The 25,659-nt window shown below is 37.0% G+C and overlaps 1 protein-coding gene across 3 annotated transcripts in view; it reads right to left on the reverse strand.

Annotated features, from left to right (window-relative positions):
* Window positions 1–25,659, reverse strand: part of Tcs4 (Threonyl-carbamoyl synthesis 4) — a 217,885-nt gene that overhangs the window by 51,866 nt on the left and 140,360 nt on the right. The window lies entirely within an intron of this gene.

Here is a 25,659-nt window from a genome sequence, read left to right on the forward strand (position 1 = left end):
AGAGAGCAGAAGGAGGGTTGGTGGTAGAATAATAATGTACAAGATGCAGTGACGGCTAAGAGGAAGGCAAAGCAGAAGTGGGAAGAGTCAAGAGTGGAAGAAGACAGCGAGGAGTACAGAGAGAAAACACGAAAAGCCAAAAGAGTTGTTGCACAGGCGAAGGCCATGGCATATCAAGACCTTTGTCATCAATTAGAAACAAAGAAAGGACAGAGAAAGATTTATCGATTGACAAAATGTAGAAATAAGGCATCAAAGGACATCGTACATGTGAGGCAGATCAAAGACTCTGAAGGAAGGGTATTAAGGAAGAATGTCGATATAAGAAACAAATGGAGAATATACTTTGAAGGCTTTTGAATGAAGAAAATGCAAGGACTCAACAAGAAGATTAGGAACCATGAGGGGATGGTGCAGAACATTAGTAGAGTGGAAGGCACTAGGGGAAGAGGGAATTGACCTGCTGTGGGACCTGTTAATAAAAGTTTAACAGGAAAATATACCTGAGGAATGGAGGGAAAGTACTCTTGTCCCCATCTACAAGAGTAAAGGGGATGCCCAAGACTGTGAGAATTAGAGGAATAAAGTTGATGTCCCACACAATGAAGATCCTAGAAAGAGTTCTTGATGGAAGACTGAGGAAGGAGGTGGAGATTGCAAAGGAGCAATTTGGCTTCTTGCCTGGTCGATCGACAACAGATACTATCTTTGGGTTAAAACAGATGATGGAAAAGTTTCGAGAGAAGTAACAGGAGCTACATCTGGTTTTTATTGATCTGGAGAAAGCTTATGATAGAGTGCCAAGGCAAGAAGTCTGGAGGTGTTTGAGGGAGAAGAAGGTACCGGAGAAATATGTCAGGTTGGTGCAGGAGATGTACAGAAATGTGAAGACAAGAGTTCGAACCTACCTGGGAGAGAGAGAAAATTTTCCAGTGACAGTTGGCTTGCATCAAGGGTCAGCATTAAGTCCGTTCCTGTTTAATATTGTGATGGAGGAGGTGAGAGAAGACGCACCTTGGACTATGTTGTATGCAGATGACATGGTGCTGTGTGCAGAATCAAGAGAAGAAGTGGCAGCTAAACTGGAAAGTTGGAGGAAAGTACTGGAAGAGAGGGGTATGAGACTGAGCAGAGGTAAGACAGAGTATATGTGTTGCAAAGTGGATGGCAGCCAGGAGACTAGAGCTGGAAGGAAATGTCATCAGGAAGGTCGGTGACTTTCTGACTGATGAGAAGGAAGTGGGATGCAGGATACAAGCAGGATGGAGGAACTGGGGAGAGATGGCTGGAGTGCTATGCGATAAGAGGATACCGATCAATCTTAAAGGCAAAATCTACAGGACAGTAGTGAGACCAGCTATGACGTATGCTATGGAAACTGTGGCCCTGAGGATAAATAACATCAGCAAGATGGAGGTAGCGGAGATGAGAATGCTTAGGTGGATGTGCAGTGTGACCAGAAAGGATCGTCTGAGAAATGATTATGTAAGGGGAATGGTGAAAGTTAGGAACGTAGGAGCAAAGATACAGGAGGCAAGGTTGAGATGGTTTGGTCATGCGATGAGGAGGGAGGATGAGTACGTGGGAAGAAAGGTCGTGCAGGGGAAGAGGAAGCGCAGATGGCCAAAGAAGAGATGGTGGAGGAGGACTTGAGGATGAAGAACTTGGATGTGACTACAGCCCAAGACAGGAGGTTGTGGAGGAGACTCACCACAAACAGCGACCCTACTTAAGTGGGAAAAGCTGCAGAAGAAGGTATGATAAATATGTTGTCAGTTCAATGAAAACTCTTGATAAGTCTGCTGACCCCATGGAGGGTTGCAATAATATTAGTAATAATAATAGACTACATAACAGAGATTCCAGAACCAAGTTAAATCCTACAAGGCTTTCCCAGTAGCAAATGTCAACAGTGATCATAATTTAGTCACATCTTATATTCAAGAAGTAAAATAAAGCCTTAAAAAGAAAAGTATATGATATGAATAAAGTAAAAAATCCCACATTCTTTGGAGATGAACAAATGAAACAATAAATAATCAGAAGCCATATTATTGATTAAAAAGGTCAAAGATTAAGGAAACAATACACCAAATAGCAGAGCAATGCCTCGATAAAGTAAGAAGAGAACGTAGAAAACCTCAAGTAACAAATGAAATGATCTCATTGATTGATGACCAAAATAAAAGGAAAAACAAGCAGAATGATAAGAGTAAAGAAAAATATGTAAGATTAAGGAACAGAGTTGTTTCATAATGTAGAAGACCGAAAGAAAAGTGGATGCACAGAAGATGCCAGGAGACTGAAAATATGATGAAAGAGGGAAGACAGACATTGCATACAGATTAATAAAAGAAATGAAGCACTGTGATAAAATATCAAAATGATAAGATCTCGACAAATCCGAAAGATATGGAAAAGAGATGGCAACAGTATTTGGAGGAACTATACAATGGACAGAATTTACATATATGAATGTAATAACAAAAAATATTACTCAAATGAAGATGAGGGATGTGATATTCTAAGAGTTGAGAGTGTGCTTTGGCAAATAAACAACAGAAAAGCATCAGGTCAAGATGATATCAAATTAGGACTGATAAGTAAGCTGGTGATATGATAAAATCTGAGTTTTATTATTAAAGAAATTTACAGTAAATGAAATGAGAAACAGTGAGAGACTTCAAAACAGAGTAATAATCCCTATACCAAAGTAGTACAACTAGGGGGCTCTTCCCCCCTGATGCCTATGGTTCCCCCCCCCCAGTTCTGGACTGGTAGGCTGGTTCTCCTTGAATTCTGATTTATTATTCATCCATTTTAGCTAGAGCTTAGTATGAAGATGGGATTCATAATGCAAGCCACCTGCAGAGGGTTTTTTTTTGTGACTGCTTTGATACACTTTGTGTTAAACTAGAGGTCAAAAAATGGATAAGTTGTTTGGATCAGACAAGCAGAAGTTGTGGAGATCATTCCACTTGGTACCTTTGTAGCGCCAAAGAACATAGTTGGAGGAAGGTCATTCTGTGTGTGCAAGAAGAGACTTTCATAGCATTTTGATCTAAGTTACTGAGAGAAGAGGTAACCATCATTGTGTATCTCGAAGGAAAACTGGTTACGAGATCATGGGTATTGGACAAGTGAAGAAGTGTTATCTAATTATCCAACCCCATTTGTTTCAATTTAACTACTAGTTTGTCATGTACCAATTTATCAATCTTAATCATCTTTGGACTCTCTCCAACATCTCATTATCCTTTTGAAAACCTGGCAACCAAATCTGTGCACAGTAATCCATATGCAGTCTGATCTAAGTCTTGTACAATGGAACAAGACTTGGATCAGACTGCATCAATCAAAACATCCTTATTCTACACATCAGTGTTCTCTGCATCATTCCCATAATCCGCTTTTGTCCTCACAAGTTTAGCAAAATGTCCATGAAATTTCACGTTCCTATCCACCACAACCCCCAAGTCCTTCATCTCCTCCAAAATATTCCTGCCAATCCTATACACTACATCCCATCTTTATTTCCCAAAATTTAAAACTTTACACCCTGCAACATTAAACTAATATTCCCACACACTTGCCCATTCAGAAAATCTATCATAATGCCTCCCTTAATTGGGGGGCATTATGAGAAGTTGAGCCCTTTCCAATGTCGTTTACATACAAATTAAATACCAATGGTCCCAAAACACTTCCCTGGGGAACCACTAGTGACTTTCCTCTTCTGGTATATCACTCCCCGATACACAACCTGTCAATACCTATCAGACAACCAATCTCCAATCCAACCCCATCTGTTCCAATTAAACTACTAGTATGTCATGTGACAATTATTGAAAGCCTTTGCAAAATCTAAATATACTACTGTATATGCATCCCCCTTGTCCAATGTATTCGTCACCCTGTTATAATAAGCAAGCAGATCTAAAGCATGATCTTCCTTTAGCAAACCCAGGACATCCACTAAAGAGAATTCTACTGCTGTCCACCAAGTTTTGAATCCTTGTCCTCACTAGTTTCTCCAACACCTTGACCACAACTCCAGACAAGCAGACTGGTCTACAATTCGAAGAATTAGTCCTATCACCTTCCTTATGAAACGGACAATTTTATCATTTTTCCATTCCTTTGTGACCTGGACTAATCTAAGACTCATGTTAAAAATGTATGCTAACTCATAAAGCTGCTGTTAACTAATAGGAACATTCCCTCAATACATACCATCAAATCCCATGGCCTTGTTGATATCAAGTTTACTCAATTCCTCATGTACCTCCTGCTCACTAGCAATCAATGGCACCTCCCTCATTCTCAATGCTCTCGAGTTCTGTTCTGCTTCACATTAGAATCACAAGGATGGAATACTTTAATGAATTGCTCATTTAACACCTTCACTACATCCTCCTCAATGATTATCATTTTCCCATTATCGCTGACCAACATCATCCTTCCGTAATCATTCTTTCTTCTACTGGCCACATATTGAAAAACTCCTTAGGATTTCTTTTTGCATTATTTGCTAACTGCTACTCATACCATATTTTTGCTACCCTTATCAAGGGTAGCAAAAATGTCACTTTCCTTGCTTGCTCTTTGTACTCTCATGTAATTGATTTCCACTCATCTTGTACTGCTTCCACAATGCTTTTTTTCTTCCAGATTGCACACTACATCTCTTCACTCATCCATTTTCACTTATCTTATTTAATCTCCTGACCTTTGGAATACACTCATTCACTGCTGCTACCAGATAATTCCTGAGTAGAGATCACACTGATTTCTTTCCCATGCAATTCCTCATTCCACGATATCACTGCAAGCTGCCTCCTGAGTTTGTCATAATCATCTGCCTTATAGTTATAACCACATATAACTCTTTCTCACAAAAGTCCTGAAATGGGTGGCCACCACCCAAGTGATCACTTCGTGTTCACTTTCACCATCTAGAGAAAGATGTGATGCTTCATTTACAACATCTTCTGATGAGATAATCAAATCCAAAATCCCCGATCCACATGTGGCCTCTATTATATACTGCTTAAGGTTCCCTTAAAAACTAAAGAAATTAATTTTCTCTTTGGTCCCTGATGCCATCTCTTCATTCCAGTCTATATTACCATAATTGAAATCACCCATAATGATCACCCTTTTCCTATTAGCCAGACCATTTGTTTAAACATTTCCTACTCACTGCCACATTAACATGTCTATAGCAACATTCTACCAGACATTTCATCCTATCCACCACCACACCATACTGCCTCAAAACCACTGCTAGTATTTGCTCCTTGCATCTCTACTCTAGATGGGCACAATTCCTCTGCCATCATCAATAATACTCCTCCTCCTCCCTTTATGCTTTTGTCTATCTTCACACAAGACTACATATCCCTCCATCTCTATTTCTGTTAGAATGCCATCTTCATTCAATCATGTCTCACTTATACCAACAATTTTTGGGCAAATAAATGAACTATCATGCTACAATTTCATTCCCCTTGTTTTGAATACTTCTAACATTTTAAAAAACATACTACCTCATATCTGTTTCTATAACAAGTCCCACTAACCCCACTTCTCAGACATGACTCCTCTACAGTCTCCGCTCCTGTTTTCGCTCCACTCTGTGTTCCTTCTCTCTTATTTTCTACACACGCACCACTCACCTATCGATTCACAAACGTGCCTACCTTACTCTCCTGCTCTTCCACAGCATCTCTTGCTTCCTCAGGTCTTACATTCACTTCAATAATTTTCTCTAGCAGCAAGTTTCTCCAAATAGCTCACACCAAATCCATTCAAATGCAGCCCAACTCTTTTATACAGCTCTATCTGAACCTCAAACTCATCCCACACATTCACAAAACAAACTCCTTTCTCCTCACACAACTCTACTAGCATATCATTTATAATCTTCACTCGCCTTCTCAACAACTCATCATTATTATACCTGGATAACACACTGACTATATTACCTACCACACTGTTATCTTTCACTCTCCTTAACAGCCTTGTGACATCCCTCTTTACATTCTTCTTGTTACCAGTCAAATCATTCTTGCCAACTACCAACTCTTTTGCTTGCATACTCCTCTTATCAATGCTTCAACCACCCTGCTCATTCAACCTCCTGGGAAACAGACCTCGTGCACCTTTTCCTTCACCACACCTCTTATGATCGAATCTCCATACATTGCCACCTCACATTTAATCTCTTGCCTTCTTTACCAACTCCGGTTTCACATCTTGAATTAGTTTTTCAGTGCCATTTACGCAAATTGCATTTTCACAATCCTACACGTCCGTTGTCTTACCATTCAACACCACTAATGCGCTGCCATCTACACATGCTGTCTTTACCAATCAACATCGTTAACTTATCACCACTTTTGTCTGCTGTCTTACTGTTACTGCTCCAACGCTCAGCTGTATTGTCAACTATGCTTACTCCTATAGCTACAGCCATAATCTTATGCCCACTACCACTTATATTCAATAAGCCATAAATATGGTGCACTTCGTACACACCCAAACTCTCTCATCTCTTCTATTTTGGCTCTCCACATAAATATCTTCAAAATATCCCCAAGCATACGTACTGTATTCACGACATCTCACCATTTTTGAAAAATCCATTATATTTGCATTCGTTTTTCATGCTATCTTATGTTACACCTCTATTCACTCAAGCTCAAAGCTGAACACAAGAAACACAAAAAAAATAACAAATACAGAAGTATAACTATTTTGAACACTGCCTCTTGATCACAACTACAGTATAATACAACAATATTAAAAAACAACAACTAATTATTACTAATGACACACACAATTTAAAATTTTAAACTTATCTTTTCACATCGATCTCAACTAACACAGCTCTCTTCGCCACCTAGTGGCCAGCATCTGCTTTGGTTATAACAATGTTTTTGTTCTTCCATAACCATAATGGTACTGTTGCAAAGGGTGAAGCTTAATGCTTTTTATACTCTCTGAGTATAAAGAATTTTACTGCTAAAGAGTGAAGGAATGTAGAGATTATATGGAATATTGGTGTCCTGGTGAATCTGATCATTTCTGATGAACCACGGAACATTTAGTATCATTTGTAAGCATTTGTTTTGCACCCATTGTAATTTTAGTATTTTAGCTTTGGAGGTGTGGCTCCAAAGTTGAGCAGTGGGCATATGTAATTATAGGATGAATTACCATCAGATAGAGTAACAGTTTGTTCCCTGTGTTTAATTTGCTGTATTGATTAATCAAGGGATAAAGATGAGTGATAGTTTTGGATACTTTCACACAAATGTTCCTGATATGGTTGCTGAAGCACAATCTTTTGTCTAGTAGTAATCCAAGGTATTTGGCTTCTATCTGCCATGGAATAATTCTGGTACTGAATAGAGCAATGTCCCCCTTTGGGAGATGCTAAACTTCTGTTGAAGAGGATGGCTATACTTGCCGTCTCCAGTCTGAGCACCATTTTTCTAAGTTTAAAAATGCTACCTTTAAGTTTTTTTGTTTACAAGGTATGGACAGAGTGATCTAGCTAATATTGCTATGTCATCTGCATATATGGACACCATGGGAATTTTGTGGGATATCTGCCATATAGATTGCAAATAATATCAGAGCAAGTAAGGATCCTTGTGGAACTCCAGCCAAAATTCTACGTTGGGTAAAGCTTGTTTCATTTATTTTGAACTGCATATTTTTATTGTTGACACATGATCTGATTAAATGTATCATCTTCAATGATATGTTAGTAATAATAAGTTTATAAAGCAAACCATAGTGTCAGATTTTATCAAATGCCATTGATAAAATGACAAAGATGTCAAGGAATACAGCACTGGTATGTTGCTTCCATTATCCTGTAGTGATGTATTCAATTAGATGATGAATTTGTTGGGTGGCACTATGATTACGACAAAAGCCAAATTGTTCATGCTATATGATATTTAATTTGTCAACTGATTCTTGAAGTCTGGAGAAGATAATTTTTTTGGCAGTTTTTCCTAGATTTGATAGCAGACTGAAGGGCGATAATTTTGAGGTAAATGAGAGTCTTTGCCTAGCTTGTGAACTGGAACAATGTCAGCTTTTCCAAAAGGGAAAGAAATATTGCATTCTAAGGACTGCATTTATGATGTTGACAAAGTGCACTATAGCTTTAAGGGGTAGTAATTTAATAACTTTGTTTGTGATGCCATCTGGACCTGGAGCTTTTTTATTGTTGATACTTGATGTTAATTTATTGCTGCTGGTGAAGTAAGAGTAATCGGATTTAAATTATTCTCAGGTTGTTTTAGTGTGTGTCTAATGTGGTGATGAACCTTATATAGATGATTGATGTTTAAATTTTTGTATGCAGGACTGCACTGGTTTTCCAGATTACATGCTATAATGTCTTTTCAGTATCAGTGTGTGTCTGCTAAACTCTCATCTGATTGGATAGAGGGGAGAGATTTGCATTTGTTTCTGAGATTTTTTAAGAATTTCCAGATAGAATCTGTAGGGTTAAGAGACAATAATTTATTTCCTCACTGCTGGTTTCTATGATTTTTGAGAGCTTCTCTGACTGAACTGTTCAGCTTGTTGAGGCATTTTTTATCTTGAGAAGCAAATATGTTCTGATATCTTTACTTTGCTTTATTTTTCTCTCTAATTTATTCAAGATATCTTCTGAAAGGCGATTAGGCTTATAAATAGTGGTAGTTTTGGTGACTGCTGCTAGTGCTTTGTTGATTTCATCAGTGAGATCATCTATTGCTTTATCAATTTCTTCCTTTGATTTTATGCTGGGCACAGGACCAATGTATTCAGGGAGTACTTTTGATAATCTTTCCCAAGCTATGAAGGAGAGAGAGAGAGGGAGATAGTTGTTCTTGATTACCTAATTTAAATAAAATAGGGTTGTGGTCTGAGGACAACTCATTCAGTGACTGAAGCATTTTATTGGTATTTAACATTCTGTAGAATTGCAATATTTAAGACATCAGATCTGCCAATAGGATTGTAATGAGTAGGCTCAGTAGGATTGGCCACTACAATATAATTTGACCCTGTATAATTATATAGAATGAGACTATTTTTATTGGTTGTTTTGCTATTCCAAACTGGGTGTTTTGAATTCAGATTCTGCTATGATGACGATGGACTCCCTGTGCCAAGAATGGCGTTTAAATCAGCTGATAGTAAAGTTCTGAATGGCGAGTTGTAAGCAGCATAGATTTTGAGCTTACTGCATTAGTGTATACTTCAATGCCTGTAATCTCTAAATTTTTAGTTGATGGGTTGGTTATCGAATTGCATTTAATGTAGATTTTGATAAAAATGCCAGTGCCACAGCCTCTGTAATCCAGTCCGTCATTTCTGTAGAGCAGGTATCCTCTCAATTTCAGATTATCTGCAGGTTTTAGGTGAGTTATTTATTAGTATAATATCTGGATTCTATCTTAGTGAAAATTCTTGAAGTTCCATAGTCTTGTTGGTTAAGCTGTTGGTATTCCAAGTGACAATTAGAAGGGAGTTTGGAAGAAATTTATTTCTAATCATTAGTGAGAGCTGTTAGGATAGAGTGAGTTTCATGAAGGAATATTTTTGTAGAGGTTAGTGATGGGTTTGATTTACTGAACTCTTGAAGCATGGTAGCGAGAGAAGCAGTAATGATCATAATCAGGTTAGCATGTGTTTGATCCTGGCATGTTGCTTTCATAGGGCAAGTCACTTCAGCATACGTTTTGCCGATATGATGAATATCTGCTTGCTTTATAAATTTTGCTTGAGTTTGCAGAGGTTCAGTCCCAAATGCTCAGCCATGATTGAGTGAACACTTCCCACAGAAATATTCAGGACAACATGCGGCTGGCATACTGTAATTCTGCGATCCTCCTTGATCATAATCGCTGCTGTGTTGATCATTGTCTCTGTGATGGACGCTGAATGTCTTCCCTCAAGTTCAAGATCTTCCACATTTTGCCTTCCTTCCTTAAAAGTTTTATGCCAGCGAAAAACACTTGCCTTTGACATTGCTTCATCATGAAAGCTTCGCGTATCATGTTAAACGTGTCCGATGCCGATTTTTACAAACACACACAAAATTTAATCGCATAACGCTGTTTCCAAGGATGCTTCCATTTTGACGACTGGTCACGACTCGTAGGCGCACCGAAACAAGCTTGCATTTAGCCACGTAACACTCTGGCACATCAGCCCATATACGCCATCTATCAACCTCTTTTGTTAATACAAACAGCAACATTTCTTTATTCCACATAAATTAATATTGTGATGAGTGGTTTCGCGACAGTAAAATTACTCTCATTTCTTATTGAACAGCCCTCGTATATACAGGTATCCCTCGATTAACGCAGTTAATTAATCCCTCAATGTTACTGCATTAATCAAATCTAAAAATCAATGGTAAAAATTACAATTCGTCCATGATCAATTACTGCTTATTACTAATTGGTTTTATATGGTACTCTTTCAGGAAAGATAAAAAAATTAATGCAAATTAAATGTTTAATAAATACTTGTACCTACATTATTTACTGCAATTTTTTTTTATCAAAAGAAGTTATCAAGAGTCGTTTGAACAGTTTTAGTTTTTTTTCTTATAGGCATAAATTCTACGATAACAAGCAAAACGACTCTCCAGACATCGGCAAACAAGCAATAAAACATAAAGAAAAAACACTGCAAATATAATACATGATGGTACAAATTAAGTGGATATTGAATCCAACATTATTTCATAGCCGAATATAGAAACTACAAGAGTTTCATTACGAATATATATAGAAATTAAACGTTTTGGCGGATGATAAAAGCATAAGCAACCTTATGGACAACTCATATTAAAGCTCCAGATCACTTTCCTTAGTATTTTCCATAATGTAAAGCACATCTCCTAGACCTAGAGGACATGTATGATAAATAAGCCTTTGGCTCTCTATTTCAGTAATACATGATGGTTTATTTATTTTCAGTTACAATCTAGAAATTATTGAACAAAGAATTAAAAAAAAAAAAACTAAACCATACTATACTGACAATGGAGGTCGCGGAATCTCTCAGATACAATTTATTGTCAAATATCACAAACCTTTACATAACATGTGTTAAACCAAACTGACAGCAAAAAACAGTGCGGAATATCACTCGTAACATATGAACGCACGGCTACTCATGACCTCCAAGCTATACACTATATTGTGTAAGAATATCTATATTAAACATTTTGCATGTATCTGTCAGATCAGCTGCGAGCTCCTTAGGGTCGAAGGCGCATTAATCAAAACTCTTGCCGTGTATATCAAGGGATTGCCGCAATTAATTTCACCGCATTAATCAAATCCCATGCTAAGCAAGGTATCCCTTGCTTAGCATGGGATACCTGTGTGTGTGTGTATATATATATATATCTACTCGATACTATAAAATGATAAGCTGAAATTAGCAACAGACGTGATATAGGCTGTGATGTTTTTGTGTAACGTTTTTGTCAAGTTATTTGAAATGTTTTGAAACTCAGGGGCTATCCTGAGTGTCGAGTCCTCAAAATGCAAGGAGAACTGGTCTACCAGTCCGGAACATGAGGGGGTTGGGCGCCATAGATGCCAGGGGGGGGGGGGTAAGAGCTCCCTCTTTTTGAAGTCTGTCAGGTTGGCAGGAAAACAACCCAGAAGAAGACCAAGATATAGGTGGATTGATACGGTACAAAGTGCCTTAGATGATAGAAATATAAGATCTGATAATGTTGGAGTCTTGACAAGTAACACACTGATTTGGAGGAAAATTATAGATAGGAAGTTAGTAACGATATAAATTTTTCATGTGATACTATATCCTGTACACTCCTTGAGGGTACATAGCAGGAATTTGATGATGGTGATGGATGGTTCAACTATGTAAGTATTGACTGGACGTAAGAAATATCATGTGTGAGTATCATCATCAACATGAAATTCCTGCCATGTACCCTCAAGTGGTGTACAGGATATGATAGTACTACATGAAAAAAATTACATCATTACTAACTTCCTATCTACAATTTTCCTCCAAATCAGTCTGTTACTTGTCAAGATTCCAACATTATCAGATCTTATATTTCTATCGTCTAAGGCACTTTGTACCGTATCAATCCACCTATATCTTGGTCATCCTCTGGATCGTTTTCCTGCCAACCTGGCAGAGAACGCTTGTTTTGCTAATCTTTCTTCACCCATTCTGTTTAAGTGACCATACCACGTAAGATTAGCTCTGCTAACGCATTCCTGGATGCTGCCAATGTCAAGTTCTTTCCTAATATCATCGTTTTTATTATGATATTGCCATTGATGCCATCTGTTCACACCTCTAATCTTTCTCAGGACTCTAATATCTGCAGTCTCTAGTCTTTGGTCAAGTGTTTTACTTCTGACCCAGCTCTCAGATCCATAAGTTAAAACTGGTTTGAACACAACACTGTCTTGTATACAGCTAATTTAGTGTTCAGACTAATTTCTCTCTTATTCCATATGAATTTATTCAATTGACTTCCTACCATACCAGATTTGTTGATTCTGTTGTCTATTTCCATATTTAATTTACCATCTTCACTAAAAATCGTGCCTAAGTAGCTGAAATGTTTCACTTGTTCCACAGGTTCTCCATTCACAACACAGTTGACATTTTCAATGATTCTGCCTATTTTCATTGTCTTTGTCTTTTGATTGCTGACCTTCATACCATATCTATTACAACAGCTATTCAATTTAGTCAGAGAATCTTGCAGACTTCTAAATGATTTATTTAGAAGTATAACATCATCCGCATAAAGCAAAGAGCTGACATTAACGTCTCAATTTTGATATCATATTTAATAACACTTGTCTTCATAATGTGATCCATATAGATAATGAATAACAGAGGGGATAATGTACATCCTTGTCTCACACCAGATTTAACATTAAACCATCTTCCAATACTTCCTTCAATTCTAACTGCTGACTTACAACTCAAATAAAGACTAAGTATTGCTTGATATAATGTCCCATTGACACCATATAACTGTAGCGTATTGAATAGCTTCTCTCTTGGCAACTTGTCATATGCTTTTTCCAAATCGACAAAACTTAAATACAGATATTTGTTATATTCCCATGCTTTCTCAACTATTTGTCGTAAAGTGAAGATCTGAACTGACAGCCTCTATTTGGCCTGAATCCAGCTTGTTCTTCACCAAGCTTTTCTTCCACAATTCTTCTCAACCGTTTCTCAAGTATACTTGCATAGATTTTGCCAGGAACACTCAGTAGGGAAATACCTCTGTAATTCTCACATTCAGGTTTATTTCCCTTTTTATATATAGGTATTATGAGAGCTCTACTCCAATCATCGGGAATTCGTCCCTCGGTCCATGCTTTCTGAACTATGCAGTGCAGCCACTGTAAGACTCTTATACCACCATACGTCAGCATTTCTGGTCGAATATCATCTAGTCCTGCTGCTTTTCCACATTTCAAGCCTTTGGTGGCTTTTTCTACTTCAAGTATAGATATGTATTCCTGACTGCATGCCTGGTCAGTGTCATTTAGCAGTTTTTCAAAGTAATTACTCCATACTTCAAGGATATCTTTTTCTCCTGTTTTCATGTCACCTTATCATCTCTAACTCCTTTTACAGCACTCTTTCCTCCATTCCTAAGCTTCTTCAACAATCTCCAGAATATTTTGCCACCTTCTTGATATTTATTTTCTATATACTTGCCAAAGTCCTCCCATGACTTTTGTTTAGCTAGTTTCACACAGTGTTTAGCATTCTTGCATTTGTCTCTGTATTCTCTAAGAGCACAAGCTGACTTATTTGCCAGGAACTTTTGATATGCTTTCTTCTTTTCCTTCGCTGCCTCTTTAACTTCCTGTGTCCACCATGGAGTTTTAATATTTCTATCCTTGCAGACAACTTCACCACATGCCTCTCTGGCTGAATCGATCAGGGCTTTTTTCAAGGCTTGACACTGAATATCCAAGGTTTGATTCCTGTTCTCAACCTCTTCCATTTTTTCTTCAATAATCTTTGTGTATTTTAGTCTACAGTTCACATCTGGAGCTGCTCAACTTTTATTCGCTTTAAAACTTTCTTACATGTTATTATTTTCAATATGAAATTCAATTTTATCCTGCTTAAGACTAAATAGTGATCACTTCCAATTTCAAATCCTCTGTACACTCTGGTGTCCTGCACCAGGAAGAAAACATCACTATCAACAATAACATAGTCAATGAGACTTTTCTTATTCCTTGCCTCTTCTCTCCATGTGAATTTGTGCACATTTTTATGTTGGAACATGGTGTTAGTAATAACCAGTCCATGTCCTGAGCAGAAATCCAACAGGTATTTGCCATTATTATTAGCTTTGCTCTTTTCTCCAAATTTTCCCAAAATATTTTTGTATGTCTCACAATTATTTCCTACTCTATTTAGATCCCCAACAAGGACCAACTTTTCCTTTTTCATTATGTCAGTTGCTTTTTCTAAAGCCTCAAAAAATTCCTCCATTTCTATCTTAGTAGAACCTTCTGTGGGACCATAGGCACAAATAAGTCTCATTGTCCAGTTCCCCATTTTCATATTTGCCCACATTACTCTACTTGAGATTGCCTGCCATTCAAGAAGATTAGCCTCATATTTTGTGTTGAATACTATGGCTACACCTTCTTTTCCTTGCTTGTCATTGCCTGAATATAACATTTTGTATTTATTGCTCAGAAAGATCTCACCGGTTTTTATCTTTTTTGTTTCAGTTACACCTATTATGTCGATCTGGTACTTATCTAATTCCTCAGCTAGCTCCATTTCTTTGCCATTCAGGCTTCTTATGTTGATAGTACTGATCTTTAACTCTGGTGATGTTGAGTTGGGGTGTGTTTTCAGATTTGTTCCAGTAGCTGACTTTTCGCTGTTCGCCCTGGTTCCCTGGTGAAAACAATGGGGGCCTTGTTTAACAGGGCGACGCCCCAGCCGGCATGAAATTTTGTCATGTTGTACCATCATTTTTTATTTTGGTTTAACCAATAAGAATACAATTTGGTTGGCTAAATCCCAAATTGCCAGCCCATCCTCGTTCGTTCAGTATCAAAGTAGATACGCAACTGGGTGCACCATGAGAAGGTGAGGATTGGACATTAGGTCAGAAGCCCTGGTCGGGTCTCCGCATTCCTTTAAAGGCTATGTGGAGGTCTCCTCTCAGTTATACAGCTTTGACCCTTAAGCACCCCTGAAACCAAAGTCTGAATATGAAAATAAACTGGCTCTGCATACTAAAGACAAGCCATGAGAATTCTATTGATATGCTGCAAGTAAAATGAAAGTTATACTTGAATATTAAAGTATAACTCTTATAAATGCAGATGGCATGAAAGTTAAAGATGCTGAAAAGGTTGTTCAACTAATGAGTGCCCATTTTGTTAAAAACTATCAATCTGGTGTATGTGACATTGAGTTCACTGCTAGCTATTCATTGGCTGAAGAAATTCAGGTGTATGAGGATGAGGTATTAGAACTGTTGCGCAAACTGAATAAGAATTCAGCAATAGGGACTGATGGGATATCAGCATGTGTGCTAAGAGTGTTCAGCACTAAACTGGCTATTCCTTTGACCAGGCTGTTTAATATGAGTTTCAAAACAGGGAAGATTCCGCAGGAATAAAAAGAATGTATGGTAATTCCATTGCATAAGGATGGTGATGGTGTAAAGACCGATGTATCCAACTATCCACCAATTAGTATTTCAGGAGTGGTGGTGAAAATTTTGGAAAAATTGGTTAGGGTTCGCATTCAGAAATGGGTTGACAGTGAATCTACTTTGAAATGAGTGAGCAACATGGTTTACTAAGGGAAGGTCATATTTTAGCACTTGCTCACATTCTATAGCAATGTTACCACTGAACTAGATAAGGGGAATGGATACATCATGATACTTTTGGAATTTGCTAAGGCTTTTGATAGAATACAACATGGTAGACTTTCAAACTACAACAGCCTGAAATAAGAAATATACGCACCCGACACCCTTACAAACTTAATGAAACATGATATATCAGTTCAGGCTTTCCAGTTCAGACACATCATGACATTTCAACTTATCGTGTGTGTGCATGTATGCATGTGTGTGTGCACGTGTGTTCAGGCATGTGCATGTGAATGAATTTCTCATCCTATGGTGTAGTGAATATCAGACCTATCAAACATCAGCCTACTTCCTACTTAGCAATCAAACCAATAAACAATAACTAACTGGTGTCATCCTCAGATAAGCTTACTAAAAAGCTTTGAGGATGCAAGCTAAGACATTACATCTCAATCAAGATCAACACAAAGAAAATAAAAATATATCCATTTATTACATTTAAGTGCTGTAGTTACAGAAAACACTAAAACAATTACCTAAAACAATTTTATTATGTGACAAGTAAATAAAAAAATTAATGTGGAAGAATAACTTTAATGAATGTAGGCAGAACCCTTGTGTGAGAACCAGAGGAGAGTGTTCAAATAATGAGTGCTCTTTCTGCTAAGATCTATTAACCTGATATGTGCAACTTGTGCACAATACACTGGATGAAGAGACAGAGATGCATTGAGAAGGAGGTTCTAGAGCAGTTGCATAACCTGGATAAGAATTCAAGCAACAATAACAGATGGAATATCAGCACATATGCTAAAGGAATATTCAACCAAAAGAACTCACAGGAATGGAAGTTCTCACATTCCTATCAGTTTTTTTGGCTGCATATGATAGTACAAAAGGGAGTGCAAAACTGATTTATCTAACTACTGACATATCATTATCTAAGTTGGTAAGAACTTACAAAAGAAAGGATTTGATGGACATGCTATACTTTACAAAGATATAAGAATCTCTCATATTTTATAAGAATGTTACAAGTAGAATAAAGGGAATGGATATGTAAAAACTCAATTGTAGCTTAAATACCCCAAAGCACATTACACTGATTTTTTTACTTACGTCAAGTCCCATAAGAATGATGTAAACTTAAACTTTGTTTGTCTCTGTATATTTTGTACTAGATGTTTTTGTAAATAGCCCTTTGGAAATTAACTGTATATACTCCTTTAATAAGAATATGTTAGAGTGTTAAAAACAAAGGCAATGTTTTTGCTGCCAGAGCTGTATGTAATAGATCTACATGGCAGCATAAGAAAGGTTGTTTATAAACTTTGTGTGTATGAGAAAGGCTTACAAGATCTGCGCATAAACACCTCCAAAGTCAGTCAGAAAGGTTCAAACAACTTTCCGATGGCCAGCAACTTGCAATCAAAAGAAGGCACAGAAGGGAACAAAGAGCAGGCCGAACTTAAAACTTAAGATGAAAGAATTATGCTGAATTCTTCGGGGGGTTACAAACTTCATGCGAGGTCTCAGAGAAGGCATAATAAAAAGGGACAGAGTCAAGCATAGGGAGGCTGCCAGGTTCCAGACGTCACCAGAGAGGGCTTACCGGATCCAAAAGTCACTAGAGAAAAGAGCTGCATGTGCGAGTAAGGAGACTGAATTTCTTTAGCTACTCAAGGACAATTATATTATGCACCATGTAGTTGAAGGAACATGTGGGATTCAAGTGTTAGATTTGATAATATTATTTCATATAGTGATGATAGAAGATGTCACCATGATGCCACCATTTGGAGAGAGTGATGATGTAGTTTTGATGTGAGAGGCTAGCCAGGTATGTACTTCATGGAATAAGAGATCTGTGTGGAATTACAAAGCAGGAGACTATGATATTATTAGATGTGCAGTGGCTGAAAGAGTTGAAAGGGAGAGAAATCAGTAGCCTGAGATTTGCTCTGGAATTAACCAGTTATAGCAATGTTAGATTGTAATCCTAAGGTTCAGAGAATAAATAAAGTAGAAGTGAAATGGATTGATCATAGAATTATGCAGGAATTTCTGATGGAGGAGATAAAAAAAAAAAATAGAGTACCCATCAACAGCATGAAATATTAAAAGTGCAAGCTAGGAAGGGGACAAGTGTATTAAGGAAAGGGAAATTGACTGAAGCAGTTAAGCAGAACCCTAGAGAATTATGTAGTTATGTTGCTAGTAGAAGAAAGGGTGAATATAGAAGACTGACTTTAGTTACTGAAGATGGAACACAAATCATCTACTGAAGATATGGTTGATTAGTATTTTGTTAGTGTATTTCATGTAGGGAGGAAAGAATGACTAAGAGTAGTGTGGAATAGGAAGAAGAACAGAAAACTGACAGTTCAAGAATGGGAGGTGTTCAGAATATTAGGTAATATGGATGTTAATAAGGCTTTGGGAGTTGATGGGATATCACTACATATATTAAGGAAATGTACAGAAGAGCTGGCAGTGCCCTTGACCTGATTGTTCAATGGAAGTCTCATAACAGGAACAGTCCGAGAAGAGTGGAAAGAAGGAAAAATAGTGCCAATGCATAAGGGAGAATCTGAGTCAGTAGTTTTAAACCATAGGTTAGTGTGTATATCAAGTGTAGTGAACTGTAAAGGTGTTCTATAGAGTGTAGTGGTGAAGGTGTTAGAGATACGAGGGTGGTCCGAAAAGTTCTCAGCCTAACAATGAAAAAATGAATTTATAATTTCAAAATTATTTTTATTTTTCAACATAAGCTCCCTTAAGACTAATGCATTTATTCCAGTGATGCACCATTATCCCATCCCTGTAGTGGTTTTCAGTAAGATCTGCAAAATACCCATCTACAGCTGCAATCTTGATTCGAAGAAAAACACTGACCAGCGAGGAAGAGTTTTAGTTTTGGGAAGAGATAGACGTCAGAGGGAGCCAAATCTGGGGAATAGGGCATATGTTTCTACAATTCATAGTGCAGATCCCTTAATTTTCCCATTGCCAAAATACCTTTGTGGGCAGGTGCACTGTCCTCATGAAAGATGATATTTTTCTTTTGCAAACCAGGCCTTTTCTCACGTATTTTGTCATCTTATTTGATTAAAAGATCAGAATTATGGGTGATAAATAACTGTGGAATAATATTCCCCAGTTATTGTTTTACCCTTTTCAAGATAATTAATAAACAAAATGCTTTTATCATCGCAAAACACCGATGCCATGACCTTTCCTGCTGATGGAGCCGACTGTCTTCTTTGGTGCTGAACAACCAGCTTCTATCCACTGTTTTCACTGCTGTTTGGATTCTGGTGTGTAACAGTGAATCCAAGTCTCAACCATAGTAATAAATCGATGCACAAAATCAGTTTTATTCTTGTTAAAATGCTCCAAGCACTGTTCAGAGATTTTCATGTGCATGCATTTGTATTCTGCTGTGAGCAAGCATGGCACCCATCTTGTGCAAAACCTTTTCATTTGCAATTCTTCATGCAAAATATATTATTATTACCCAAGATCCCACGGAATCAAAAACTCATCTAGGAGGTCCTTTTATCATACACACAGCTTATCATACCGTGCTTTAAACACACTCAAATTCTCTGCAGACACCACACTCTCAGGCAAGGCATTCCAATCATTCATATCCTATACGTTCTTTTGAAATGTTTATAGTCTCAGCAATTTCACGCACTTTGACTCACAATACCATATGATGCACTTGATCAATGATTTCTGGTGTTATTAAACTTTTTGGACATCCTTCACGTGGATCATCTTCAGCGAATCCAAGTCTCATCCATAGTAATAAATTGATGCACAAAATCAATTTTATTCTTGTTCAAACGTTCCAAGCACTGTTTAGAGAATTTCATGCGAGTGCATTTTTGATCTGCTGTGAGCAAGCGCGGCACCCATCTTGTGCAAAGCTTTTTTCATTTGCAATTCTTCATGCAAAATATATCCTACACGTTCTTTTGAAATGCCTATAGTCTCAGTAATTTCATGCACTTTGAATCACCAGTCATCCAATACCATATCATGCACTTGATCAACGATTTCTGGTGTTGTTACACTTTTTGGACGTCCTTCACGTGGATCATCTTTAAGGCTGGTATGGCCACATTTAAACTCGGTAGCCCATTTCTTAATTGTTGAAAATGAAGAAGAGTGCCCAGACACTTTTATGAACTTCGAATGAATTTCTTTTGGCATTAAACCTTCTTTTATAAAGAATTTTATAACTGCACGATACTCAATTTTATCCATTTCAAGGGATATAGACAACACGTTTGCTTCAGACGGCTGTATAAAACAAACCACTTGATAGAATGACTTGCAATTTCATATTGATGCCTAGAAAAAAAAAAATCATGCCGATAGTTGCCATCTATGGTTGAGGCCGAGAACTTTTCAGACCACCCACGTAGAATGCAAACCTGGACTGATGAGAATAGAGATCTTTTGAGAGAACAGCATGGATTTGTTAAAGTGAGATCATGTTTTAGTAATTTGGTTACAGTTGATAATTTGTTAACTAGCATATTGGATGGGGGAGATGCTTATACAGTTGCTTATATATTTGGATTTCGCTAAAGCATTTGAGTACTGCATTACAAACTACTGTTGAAATTGGGCAGGATGGGAATGGATAGTCATTTGGTAGCTTGGTTACAATGTTGGTTGACTAATTTGAGCTAATGAGTTATGTATGCAAGTGTAGTGTTTCAAAATGAAGATCACATGCGAGGTACAGAGAGTTCTGTTCTGGGACTGCTGTTGTTTAACTTTTATATCAATGATATAGTTGTTCACAATGTGAAAGGAGATATTCAGTTGTTTGCTGATGATGCTAAATTAGAAAGTCAATGTCAGGAAGTTCTGATGTGTTGTTGCTACCAGAGGATTTGAATAGGTTGGTTTTTTGGGCTGAAGAAAGGGATGTCATTCCAATGTGGCTACAGGTAAAGTTATGCACTTTGGCCAGAGAAGATGGAATGAGGTTAACCACATTGGATTAACTTTGCTTCAGGAAGTAGAGTAAGTAAAAGATCTGAGCATTTTGGTAGATAGAAAACTGAAGTTCAGCAGACACATTGTAGAGATTGTAAAGATTACCCAAAAATTTTCTGCTATAATGCAATGAACACTACCATGTACAGACAAAGTGATAGTTTCACTCTATAAAGTGCTAATTAGGCCCCATTTTGATTTCTATACACATATCTAGTCACTTGGCTGTACTGGTGATAGGGAAACATTGGACGTGGAGTGCAGAGGTGAATAACTAAAATTGTTTCAGACCTCTGGAATACTGAGTATGAGGACAGATAAAGGGAATGTGGTCTTAAGCGCTTGGTAGATAGGAGGAGGAAGGTAATGTGATTATAAGACATGGAAGATGGTGAGAGAAGCCTGCCAAAAAATAGATACAGAGGAATCACTGCCTAGGATAATGGATGATTCAAGACCAAGAGGTTAACCCTGGAAACTGTACAAATCATGTGAAAAAAGATTTTTTGCTTGGCAGGTGATGAACGAGTGGAATGCATTGCCAGAGTTGATAGTGAGTGTTCCAACATTGAATGTGTTGAAGGCAAGGTAGAAGTGTTTGACTTGCAATGAGTCTTCAGACTCCATGGAGGATTAGAAGTAATACTAATACTAATATTAAAAATATGGATATCAGGAAAGAACACAGTATTGGTAGCATTCAAGACTGTCTGTGCAGAGCCAATCTAAGGTGGACATGTCACTTCAGCAGGATGGGAGAGGAAATAAAGTAAAGGAGATTAGTAAAACAAGTGTTTTTGCCTGAATGTAAGAAAAAGACCCACAGGAAGACCAAGATGTAGGTGATATGGTAAAAAGTGGCTATCAATATATGACATAAGATAATATTAATTTGGAGGAAAATTGTTAATAAGGTGTTAGTAATGATGTGAATTTTTTTATATAGTACTATCATAATATCCTGTGCTATCCCCCACATTGGAACATAAAAAATGATGATAATGATATGAACCTGATATATATGATATGATGATATAAAGTCATGGAACTTATAAGGTTTATTTATATTTTTTTTAGAAAAGTGTCTGGAATAGCTTTTCTCTCTCTCTCTCTCACAAAAGTCCATAAGGAACTTACAAGCTTACAAACATCTATACTTTAAGCAGGATTCAAACACAGCTTTTGCAGTAAATAAACAGTGGCTTTTACCAGCTGAACTACTGAGGCACTACAGTTGTACATCGAAAACAGGATTTTCATATATAATTGAATATATGAAATGAAGAAAAACTAGATTTAGATAGCATTGGGAAACTGATTGAAGAATTGAAGCTATCACCACCAGGTAATGAGTATGATATGGACATTTTAAGAGGAGAGGTAGGAAAAGCAATAGGATGGCTAAAACATACTAAGAATCCTGGTAATGATAACATCAGTGGAGAAATTATTAAATATGGTAGCAAAAGTATGGTTACAAACATGCACCACCTATGTAATATGGTATGGAAAGAAGGGAAAATGCCATAGGAGTGGGTGAAATCAATATTAGTGACATTATATAAGAAAGGAAATAAGCTAGAATGTAAAAATTATAGAACAACTGCTTTGACAAGTCAACTTGGTAAGGTGATGATATTGACAGAAAGATTGATAAAACACAATTGGAAGCATACCTTGAAGATGAGCAAGCAGGATTTAGGAAAGATAGAAGTACAATTCCACAGATTTTGGCAATGAGGTTAATAGCAGAGAAAGCTAGAAGAAAAAATAAAAACACATATACTTGCTTTGTTGATTTTCAGAAGGCATTTAACAGTACCGACCAGAAAGTGACATTAGCAGTGCTAGAATACTATGGAATTGATAGAAAACTAATAGCTATATTAAAAGATGTGTATAAGAATGCAGTTACAGCAGTTAGAATAGGTGATGATTTGGGGAAATGGTTTAGAACAGGAGTTGGCAACCTTTTCAGACTCGGGGACCACATTCAACTTTTATTTTTAATAATTTTGGTCACCTGGTTTTCAAAAAGATGAAGATATGTTGGAAAAAAAAGTTCAGAGACGATTGACTAAGGTGGTGTCTGGAATGTCAAGTATGAAGACAGATTGATAAAATGCAATTTGCAGAAATTGGTGGATAGAAGGAGGAGAGGGAATATGATCAAGACATATAAGCTGTTAAGAGGTTATTACCAGAATAATGTTGGGGAGGTTTTGCACAGAATGGGTGAAACTGATTGTGAAGATAGGAAGAGAACAAGAGGTCATCCCTGGAAGCTGTATAAGGAAGGTGTTAGCAAGGGAGTGAGGAACAGGTTTTTTTGCATGGAGAGTTGGTGAGTGATTAGAATGCATTGCCCAAGAGTGTGGTGAGTGCAGAGACAGTAAATATATTTAAGGCACAGTATGATAAACTGTGTGTATAAAATAGTGGACCTCCCACAATGAGTCTTCGACTGCATGGAGGTTTTTTATAACAATAATAATAATCAGGCCGCAAGCATTTAATTAAGAGAAAATGGTGAGTGAAAAAAATACTTAAGTTATCAATCATTATTATATTAATCTTAAAAAACACAGAAATATTTAAAGTATGAAATTACTAGATAAAGTACTTGCTGACATCAAGAAGTGTCACAAACTGTGTGATGATGTCTTGGTAGAAGAAAACATTCACAATCATTTCAAAGAAAATAGGTCCCAGTATACGACACCGTATAGTGCACACCAAACTCCAATTTTTTGAGAATGCAAAACTTTTTCATGAAAAGCATGTGGATTTTCATGACCAAATCCTATTGTTTTGACTATTTACATATCCACTGAGGTGAAACCAGGCCTTGTCACTGAAGAAAACTGTATCAAGCATCTCTATACCATATTCGTTTGCCTTTATCAGCATCCTTCAGTTCACGGACTGAGTGCACACGATATGGATGAAGTTGTAATGATTTCACAGCTTTCTGAGCACTACTACATGATGTTGGCGAATGCATGGCAAGTTTCCTGAAGCTTTTGTTGGAGACTATTGAAGTGCTCTCTTTACTTCATCCATTTTATCATCAGTCAAAATGAAGGGTCTTCCAGAGCGATTCCTATCTGCAACAGATCCAGTTTCCCTAAAACTAATCTCATTATCATCAACTTCTGAGAGACTGCAGTATGTGGATATTTCTCGTGAATTTCCTCAGCAACACATGAACTGCTAATTATTCCTTGGGAACAATTAGCGAAATAACTTTCCAAAATGAAATCATTGCGACTGGGAAAAAGACATTTCATTCCCACAACGAACAAAGTCACAATGAGAATGACCTGTACACATCACAGTGAACTCAGCATCTCTGATAGTTTGCAATAATATGATGGTGAGATCTAGTGGCATAAGAAATGATTATAATGATTTGGAAACAATTGGTACAAATTCAAACTTTTGGTTATGCAACTTTATGATCACCAAGTAGTATGTGGTCTCCTTTTCAAAAAAGTTCAAATATGGCTTGTAATTTAGAATAATATCATAATATAAGGATGGTAGATTTATTTAAAAAAAAAAAAAAGGAGAGGCAACAACACACTATAGCAAAATGTAATTCTTGTGTGCGGGGGGGGGGTGAAGAAAATATTCACATCATCTCTTTCCTTATATGATAGCATAACAACTGCAAGATAGATGAAATGACTGGAAATGATCATATAGAGAGATTTAGAGCATTATATTCTGCATGGTATCATGCTGAAAAAATGTATCACTATTTGGTAGAAATGCTGTAAAAACACATTTCAATTTGGTGCCCAATATCTAGCAATGACAATGTCAAACGATGCCTTAATCAGAGAAGACATGCACTAAACTGAGTGACACTGCTGAAGAGCTTAATATCTTGCTGTTCATGACATCTTGACAACAGAAAAGTGCTTTTGCATACTGGGTTCCACAGCAACTATGAACTACCTCTTTCACACAGTGATTTCCAACCTATGATGAAGATGCAAAACACTGTCATTTTGTAGTTAAGAACACCTGCTACCAATTTCTTATATAGTAGTGACTGTATGGAAAGTGATATACATATATCCAAGTCAACGTACATGGTCAAACATACATCTGTGACTAGTCAAATAAAGTCCTTCAAGTAAGAAGTGTGCATGTTAACTTATTTTTTTAATACCTTTAATAAAACTATTTAAGTGCTGTATTATCAATCCTGTATTCTCTATCTCTCTGTCTATCTGATGATGCTTTTGCAATGAAATCTTAAAACTCTGCTTTAAGTCCTTGATATATGTTAAAATGTTAAGTCTTATTACTACTATTGTTTCACATTCATCTTCCTTAATATAGCAAAGTACTACCATCTCCATCCCCCATTTCATTTACATCTAATACCACAGGCACCTTGTTGAGGTCTGAACTCTCCCCTTTTTGATGACACTAGATAAGAAAAATTTGACAAACAACCTTGTTAACATTCTGTGCTGATAACTCTTCCTTTTGTTTTAGTATGAATTTTTGAAATGACTATGCAACTATTCAAAACAGCTGAATGACAAGTCCTGTAGAAATGCATACAAAGATAGGAGTTTGAGTAGAGATGGCAGGAGGCTAGCCTACTCCCGTTCAGTTCAAGTGGGCTGAATTTCTCAGATGATCTTAAGTAACATTAGAAATTCCTGTATTCCAAATTTCGTTTGAAATTTGGAATACAACAATGTATAGTA

Source organism: Typopeltis vanoorti, chromosome 13 (genome assembly GCF_054136105.1).
Source record: "Typopeltis vanoorti isolate ZY-2024b chromosome 13, IOZ_Tvanoo_1.0, whole genome shotgun sequence".
Classification (NCBI taxonomy): domain Eukaryota; kingdom Metazoa; phylum Arthropoda; class Arachnida; order Uropygi; family Thelyphonidae; genus Typopeltis; species Typopeltis vanoorti.